Source organism: Arachis hypogaea, chromosome 9 (genome assembly GCF_003086295.3).
Source record: "Arachis hypogaea cultivar Tifrunner chromosome 9, arahy.Tifrunner.gnm2.J5K5, whole genome shotgun sequence".
Lineage (NCBI taxonomy): Eukaryota > Viridiplantae > Streptophyta > Magnoliopsida > Fabales > Fabaceae > Arachis > Arachis hypogaea.
The window spans coordinates 14232723-14241239 of NC_092044.1; the positions used below are offsets into that span (position 1 = coordinate 14232723).

The 8517-nt window shown below is 31.3% G+C and overlaps 1 long non-coding RNA gene across 1 annotated transcript; it reads left to right on the plus strand.

The window, feature by feature from the left end:
- Window positions 1–4753: 4753 nt before the first annotated feature.
- On the plus strand, window positions 4754–8202 carry LOC112710479 (uncharacterized). The gene is made up of 6 exons (XR_003156850.3): window positions 4754–5014; window positions 5141–5353; window positions 5457–5569; window positions 5836–6048; window positions 6128–7229; window positions 7307–8202. It is a non-coding gene; the product is annotated as an uncharacterized lncRNA (long non-coding RNA).
- Window positions 8203–8517: the final 315 nt, after the last annotated feature.

Consider the following 8517-nt stretch of genomic DNA (forward strand, 5'->3'; position numbering starts at 1 on the left):
CATATATATACACCTTTGGTCCTTTATAATTCAAACCAGTCTAATTCGAACCATACATTGTATAATTCGAATCAACCTATTTCGAATTACTTGGGATTGCGAGTTGGGGAGTAATTTGAATCAACCTAATTCGAATGACTGTGTGAATGTAATTCGAATCAGGTAGATTCGAATTAGTGTGTGTGTGTTTGTGTATAATTCGAATCCAGTTGATTCGAATTATGTAGAAGAGAGGTTCGAATTTAGCTGGTTCGAACTACATATAAACTTGCATTGGTTGATTCTTGAACCATATTTCGGTTTGGCTGATTCCTATAAAATTTTGCTCACCCTGACTTATTTTTGTGATTTGCCCTTGAAATTAATTTTGGTTAGTAAGATAAAATTTAAAATATTTTTTATTTTCTTACTCAAATTTAAATTTAAATTTGATTAAGAACTCATTCTTTTTTAATTTCAATAAAAAAGTAATATATAGTAGACCAGAAAACTATGATTATTTAACAAAATTAATTTGTATTTGTTACATTTAATTTGAATAAATAAGAAATCATCTTATTTTAGTTTAGTCCTTAATTCATATTATTTGAATTTGTCTCAATATATATGATTTTATTTGATTTAATTATTAGTTAAAAATTTAGTTACCTATTTTATTCATAGATTTATCATTTTAATGGCTAATTAATTAATTAATACACATAATAAATTTGGTTTAATAAATAAAAAAATAAATTAAAAAAATACTAACATAACATTTAAAAAAATAAATTAGAAGATACTATCAAAGTAAATTGATATAAATTATAATAAATTGTATGATATTTATCTAATCAAATCAATTAATTGATATAGTTAATTTATCGTAATAAGTTAAAAGAAATGAATCGAAAAATATTCTCAAAAGCATGTCACGTCAATCGTTCTATTATTAAATGTAAAAGTCTAATTTTTATATAATAAAATAAATAGAATAGATATACATCTAACATTTAATTTATTTTAATTTTATCTTTAATGTTAAAATAAATTTTAATTTTATTCTTACCTTACAATTTTTAACAGTGAACTATCAATTAAAATTTATTTTTATCAATTTATCCTTAATAAAAAAATCTAATTCTAATTTATATTCTCCTAATTCCTAACCTATTTCAACTAATACTAACTCCATTAAGGTTTAGTTTAGTAAAACTTTTCAAAAAAATGCTTGTATTTTCAAAAGGATAAGCCATAAGCACCTCATTTTATATTTAGTAAATTATAAAGTTTATGTACTTGTGTTTACCATTTTTAAAAGTTAGGAGTGTTTTTAAAAGCACTTAAGGAAAAACTTTAAAAAATTGGCTTGTGCATTAGTTAATATTCAAATTCAATTTTTACACTAATCAATATTCAAATTCAATTCATACATTAATGTCTATTATAGTATTTTTAAATTTCAACCAAATACACTTGTGTTATTAGTGTTTATCAAATGTCATTTTTAATTTAATTTACCAAATATAAATATTACAATTTATAAGTTACAAAAAAATTATCTTTTAAAAGTTAGTTTATATTAAAAGTAGTTTATAAATAAGTTATTTTGTATTTAGAAAGTTATTATAGAAATATATGTTTTAAAATTATGTAATAAATAGGAGTACTAAAATAGATTTTGAAAATGAGAGAAATCAAATTTTTTAACTTTTCAAAAACTCTTAAACAATTTTTCAAAAAGTTAAAAATATATCTAAAAAATTATACTAAACACAGTTAACAAAACTTTTCATAAATCAAAAATCTCAAAAAAAAAAAAAAAAACTTTAAAAACTTCCAAACAGGCCCTAAGTCCCACCAAGACCAGCATCATCACCCCAACGCCCACTGCCACCCTTCCTCTTCTGTTGACTACACTTCTCGCCATCTACTGCACTCATTTGTCACTCTCATCATTATCGACTCCCTTTTTCCTCCAGCTTCCACCACTCACTGTGATCTCATCTCACACCTCTGAGGCTCTGACCTCATAGTTCTTACCATCGCCTCACCTTTACCATTCATTAAGGACATCATCAACTGTAGGCATAAGAACAATAGCTACTACAATTATTTTCTTCATTTCTTAAAAAAAAAAGACGAGAGAGATGGGGAGGGAAGCAATCCATCCAGAGAGAAGTAGGGAGGAGAACAAAGCCACCACAGTACAGGCGATAGCGGCGAAATCAAAGAAAGAAGGAGAGGACTTGGCCGAGAATACAAGAGGTAGCGGCTGCAAAACCATGTAGCGGTGATGGCAGCTCGCGTTGGCTACTGGCTCGAGGTAGTGGAGGAGGAGTGTTTAGGCTCAATAAAAGCAAGCAACTTTGTTGATTTGGAATTTGTTGATATTGTCTTCTAGTTCAAACAGAATCTCAATTGGATCTTTACTCTATACCTGACTTGAATATATCATTACAGGGTCAGAACTTTTATTCTAATTGTGATTCAATCTGTTAATATAGAAATTAGTTTAAGTGATATTATAATTATTAATTAATTATATTAGTAATTAATTTATTTTTTGATGGAAAAAATTCAATTACTCACAAACTTTATAAAATTTAGGTTCCTAATTCTGATCACATAATAAATAAATACATTTTGATTTCATTTGATTTGATAATTTAAGAATTAGAGGTTTTAAATTAAATCAAAGATTTTATTGACCATAAATAAAAGTACGTAAATTAATAATTTTTATAAAATATCTAACATACAAATCTTTAAAAAAATGAAGAGCAAACTTGAACCTTTAGACAGGGGTTTGGCACGATGAAGATTAGGGGATTTGGGGATGGGTTGAAGATTAGGGGATTTGGGGCTGGGTTTAATTTGATTAGGATTAGGTTAGAATTGTGGCTAAGGTTGGAATTGAGATTGAGTTGAGTTTTGATTAAGGGTAAAGTTGAAAAGAAAATATTGACTAAATAGTTGATTTTATTGACAGTAGGAGTACAATTAAAATTTATTTTAAATATTGAGTGTAAAAAATTAAACATTAAGACTGTTTTTAAAATAATTCAAAATATTAAATACAAAAAATATATTTTATTCAAAAAAATATAAATATAATTAACATAATTAACTAATACTAATATTAATATATACATTTAATATTAAAACACTATTTTTTATCATTCGAATTTAAATATGTTTGTTGTCATGTGGTCAAATTTATACCGACCATCATATACAAGGTTCCACTCTTTAGCCATTTTTTTGTAACCATTGTGCCATTTCCTCGTTCTCAATTAACATGTGCGATTGCATTAGTTTTTTTGTTAACGATATTTTTTAATTTAATAAATTAAAGATTAATCCGCTAATGTGAATCTGAATTCTATTTGAAGTTTTATGGTTGGCCAATGAGATATTATCGTGTTAATAAAATGTTTTTTGAAATCCACATTACCAAACTTATGATTGAAATTGTTAGTAATGCGACTGAGTCAAAACGTATACTGAGCATGTGGCAGCACCATGTTTCGTATGGATTTCTAGCAGACTCAATGATACTTTTACGTGGATTAGATATTACTATATTAGACAAAGTCCATGGCTTTGGGTAACATAAGTTCTAACTTCTAAGGCAAACCAAAAACCAGGACCATACAACCTTGGTTTCACCATCAACAAGAGAAAATGCTAGTGGTAATGAATTTTTGTTCCCATATTAAGTGGTTGCATTGCAATAAACAATTTGAACACCTTGACACTTGTATGTAATGTTATGTGATTAAGAGTTAAATTATGCATATAAAATTGAAAATATATATTTAGTTAATATTTGCGATCAAAATATAAGGTGTATCGATATTGTTAAGTGGAAAGCTAATCATAGTTGTATAACACACAGAAACCAATTAAAACAAAATACCTAAGTGCTACAATATACCTCTATTTAACCAAGGTTACCAAACAAAATTGACATTAGTGACTAGTGAGGGAGATTTGACTCTATGGACAAATATAGGGATTATAGTATTATACTATCATAGAATGAATTAACGAGGCTTAAATAATTATGATAATTTATGTCTATATCTTCTGTTTGACTTTGTTCACGAGGCTTAAATAAAATTTTAGATGGATATTTTGGTAAAAAATTTTCCTCCATATGAGACTGTATAACGTCCCACCACTTCATTTACCTCCCTTGGATTTTTTATTTCGAGAAAGCACAGGAAAAACGCTTTTTTTTTAATCATGTAAATAATAAGTTAAAAAAAGAAAAAATAATTTTAATTTTAAAAGTTAAATTTTTAATTAATTAGATATAATTTTTGTTTTGAATTTGACTTTCAACAACCATAAACTCTTTCCCATGCCTGCACCACGCCCCACCCCTGCTCCCCACAAGGCCACAATTCCCGCTGTCTCTCGCGAACCACTGCACTTTTTCGTGTGTCCCACTACTAAAAAATTAGTTATTACAAACGGATATTTCTGACAGATTTTATCCCACGAAAATATAGACAGAATTTTAGAGAAATTTTTGTCGGAAAACAAAAAAATAAATGAGCATAAATTACAGATGAAAAAGAGAATCAGTCGATAATTCTGTCGGAAAAATTAATTTTTTCGTGAAAAATGGTTACAGACAGAAAATCCGTCTATAATTAAATAAACAAAACGCTGCATTTTATTAAATTATTACAGACGAAAAATCCGTCTGTAATTTAAAATTTTCCGTCGGAAAATATTGATGTAAACCTAACTTAACCCTAGTGTCTCGAGCTTCATTCACAATTCACAAACGTTCATTCACACTTCACACATGAGCTTCTTCCTCACAAGTTGCTTCTTCTCTGGTCGCACGAGCTTCTTCCGCCGTTGCCGTCGTTCGCATTGCACAATTTCTCTGTCATCTCTTACGTCGCACGAGCTCCTTCCGCCGCCGCTCTCGTCGCGTCTGCTCCTTTCATCGCCGTCGTCACAGAGCTCTCTCCGCCACCGCTCTTGTTGCGTTTGCTCCCTTAGTGAATTTCAGGTATAATCTGATTTTGTGATTTTGGTGCTTAAGGCTCAATTTTTCTGTGCCAATTTTAGGTTTATCAATTTTTCTTCACAGTTTCTATCTTCTTGTTGCTGTTGATGCTGATTGAGCTTTTTGTAGGTTTATCAATTATTTTACTATCAGCAAAGAAGAGATTTTTTGTCGGTCATGTCTGCAACTATCCGTGAAAAACTCTGTCCAACTCGGTGGAAACTCGGTGGTTGTTGTTGAATGGCGAAGCTTGAAGCGAAGCTCAGAATGATAGTTGACTCCATTGGTAACTTCTTCTCTGGCAAAGACCAGCATCCCTGGTGTGACCCTGATATCGTCGCTGTGAGCCTTTTCTTTTTCTCGATTCCATTTTCTTTCTTCAGAATTGATATCAACTTGTGATTTCTTGTTATCTATTGGTCGTGATTTCAGTCTTGATGTTTAGGTCAAAATCGAAGTGGCAACCATTTAAGGAGTAGGGATCTTGTGGAGAGGTGCCTAATAGTTGTGCTTCTCCTCTTACTGTTCTCTATGAGGAGTGGAGAAAGTGTAAAAGAGGTGAATTTCATATAATTTATTATGCTGCTTAATTATTGTAGTGTTCAAGAGTTAAATGACTTGTGTGTTCTTCTATAGTTGATGTTTCAGATGGATAGTTTTCTACATTTGATGTTTCAGATGGATTATGTAATATTTTTAATTTTTTATCAAATCAATTTTTGTGAATAGATTTAGTTATGTTCCAGAGGGGTAGTTTTCTATGGTGGTCACTCATTTTTTTTTCTGTGATTTGTTCATGTAAATGATGAATGTAATTGTTGCAGGTTTTTGGAGCTATTCAGCAAGCTGTGCAGCGTTCTCCTCACTATCCCGAATCACATAATTTACATGGTCTAATTTGCGAGTCTTGAAAAGATTATAGATCTGCTGCTATTTCTTACAGGATAGCCCTCCATGCCATTAGCATTGCCTCGTTAGATAATCGAAACTCACAGATGAAAGACGTATCAATTAATTTGGCGAGATCACTTTGTAAGGTACTTACACTACAGATCTCCAGTATTATCTTTTCCAAATAATGTTGCGATGTTTGCTAACTCATACTATTTGATATAGGCTGGAAATAGTGTTGATGCTATACAGGAATGTGAAAATTTGAGGAAAGAAGGTTCACTTCGTATTCACAATTTATCTCTTTTTAGAATTCTTCAAATTTTTTATTTTATTTTGAAGTATAAAGAATTTATTATTGTGCTTGAATATTAACTGATTCTTGTTTGCTATAAGTTATCAAAGCTTCCTTCTGTTTATAATTGGAAGCTTTGAACTCGTGAATTGCCTCATGTAAAGAGGCATTTTTCCTACAATCTTTGTGAAAGGATATTGTGACTGGTCTTGCTTGGAAAGATATTTCAATTTTTCTTTTCTGTTTACACTGTTGCAATTTATCTTGTTTAAGGAATGCTTGACTTTAAAGTTTTTCAAGTATATACAATCTTGTTATGGCAACTTGGTAAAAATGATTTAGCACTCTCAATAGTCATAAGTCTTGCAGTAAGTGTTTCTTCTATGGAAAAGACAGCCATGGAGATCTCTGTTAGTTTCATCTTTAGATTATTATACTACATCAGTGGACTAGATGCAGTCATAACCAACATTATGAAAATGCCAAAGGAGCTTATTCAAAGTTCAAAATTCTTATTGAACATTTCTATGGGAAAGGAACCTTGTTGGCTATCTCTCACTATCTGGTAAAGAGTCGAACAGTTGCCATCTGGCTACAAGGTGTTGTAAACTGGACCATCTTGACCTTTCTGATAAAGAAGGTTTAAAATTAGCTTCTGATATTCATGGTGCTGCAGTAGTTGCCTGCTATGCTAATGGGAACAGCAACCCAAAGTCTACTTTTCAAACTTATATAAATCAGTGTTCTAGAGGTCCTGTAGCGATCCGATACCTACAGAGGTAGTAACTTTATTTTTCTTTTGCTTTATGCCTCATATATTCTCGAAACTTTGGTCCGACTTTCTTGTAGTTTATTTCTCTTCATTAAACACCCCCAAGTCTTAAAGAACCTTTGCCATGGTCTACTCGGATTCAAATAGCTCTGGATTCAGCCAGGGGACTTGAATATATTCATGAACATACAAAGCCTGTATATATCCATCACGATATAAAGTCGGCAAACATATTATTAGACAAATCCTTCCACGAAAAGGTATGAAACATTTTGAAGACTTGTGTGATCTTGTTACTCTTATCTTTGTGCTATAATTCTGAGATACTGTGTATTAGTTAATCTGCAGGATGCAAATTTTGGACTAAGCAAAGCTGATTGATAAACCCCATTTTTAGGGTTTATCATGTGCTTAATCTAGTAGATTTTATCCATTATTCTCACACTTATTCATACAATTCGTATGTTTTACATTTTCCTTCCTAATTTTGTGCCATGATTGATAACATGCTTCTTTGGCCTTATATTTGCTAATTTTAATCCTCTCTTATTACCATTTGATGCCGTAATATGTGTGTTAAGTGTTTTCAGAGATTACAGGGCAAGGATGGTTTAGAGGATGGAAAGGAAGCATGCAAAAGTGGAAGAAATACAAGAAGCTGAAGGAACTGTAAAGCTGTCAGCCCTGACCTCTTCACACTCAATCGACCATAACTTGAGCTACAGAAATCCAAATGAGGCGGTTCTAGTTGCGTTAGAAAGCTAACGTCCGGGACTTCGAAATGATATATAATTTTCATAGTGGCTGTACATCTAGGTGATGCGCACACGTGAAACACACGCACACGTCGTTCCGCAGAAAATTCAGCGACTCAGAAATTGTCCCCAGCGATTTCTGGGCTGTTTTTGACCCAGTTCTCGGCCTAGAAAACATAGATTAGAGGCTGAGAGTGGAGGAATCAAGGGGACTTCTCATTATTCACTTTTCATAATTTAGATGTAGTTTTTAGAGAGAGGATCTCTCCTCTCTCTAGGATTTAGGATTCTTAGTTTTATGCTTTTGGATTGGGTATTTACAGAGTCACTACTTCTATTGAAGACTTCATCATTCTAGTTTGTTTCCTTACTTGTTACTTATTCTTCCATATCCTTAATCCTTGTTCAGAGTTACAATTGGATTGTTTTTATGAATTTAATTTTATTATTTATTTAATTACTTCCAATTTTATTCAAATTATCATGTCTTCTTTCTACTCCCTTTTCATGAATGCGGAATTGGCATCTATGTCAGTGGAGTAGGCTTTTAACTTGACTTTAGAGTTGATTAATATTTGAGACCCTTGAGTTGTTGGAATACTCTAGAGTTAATTGGTAATTGGAAGTTGTTGTCCAGCTCTCTAGTTACTAACGCTAATCCCTCCCAAAGGAGAGGATTAGGACTTGTGAATAGAAATTGGCTTCTAACTTACTTGACTTTTTTTTACTCAGTAAAGGATAACTAAGTAGAACAACAACCTATTACTAATTAATCTTGGGAAATCCAACAAGG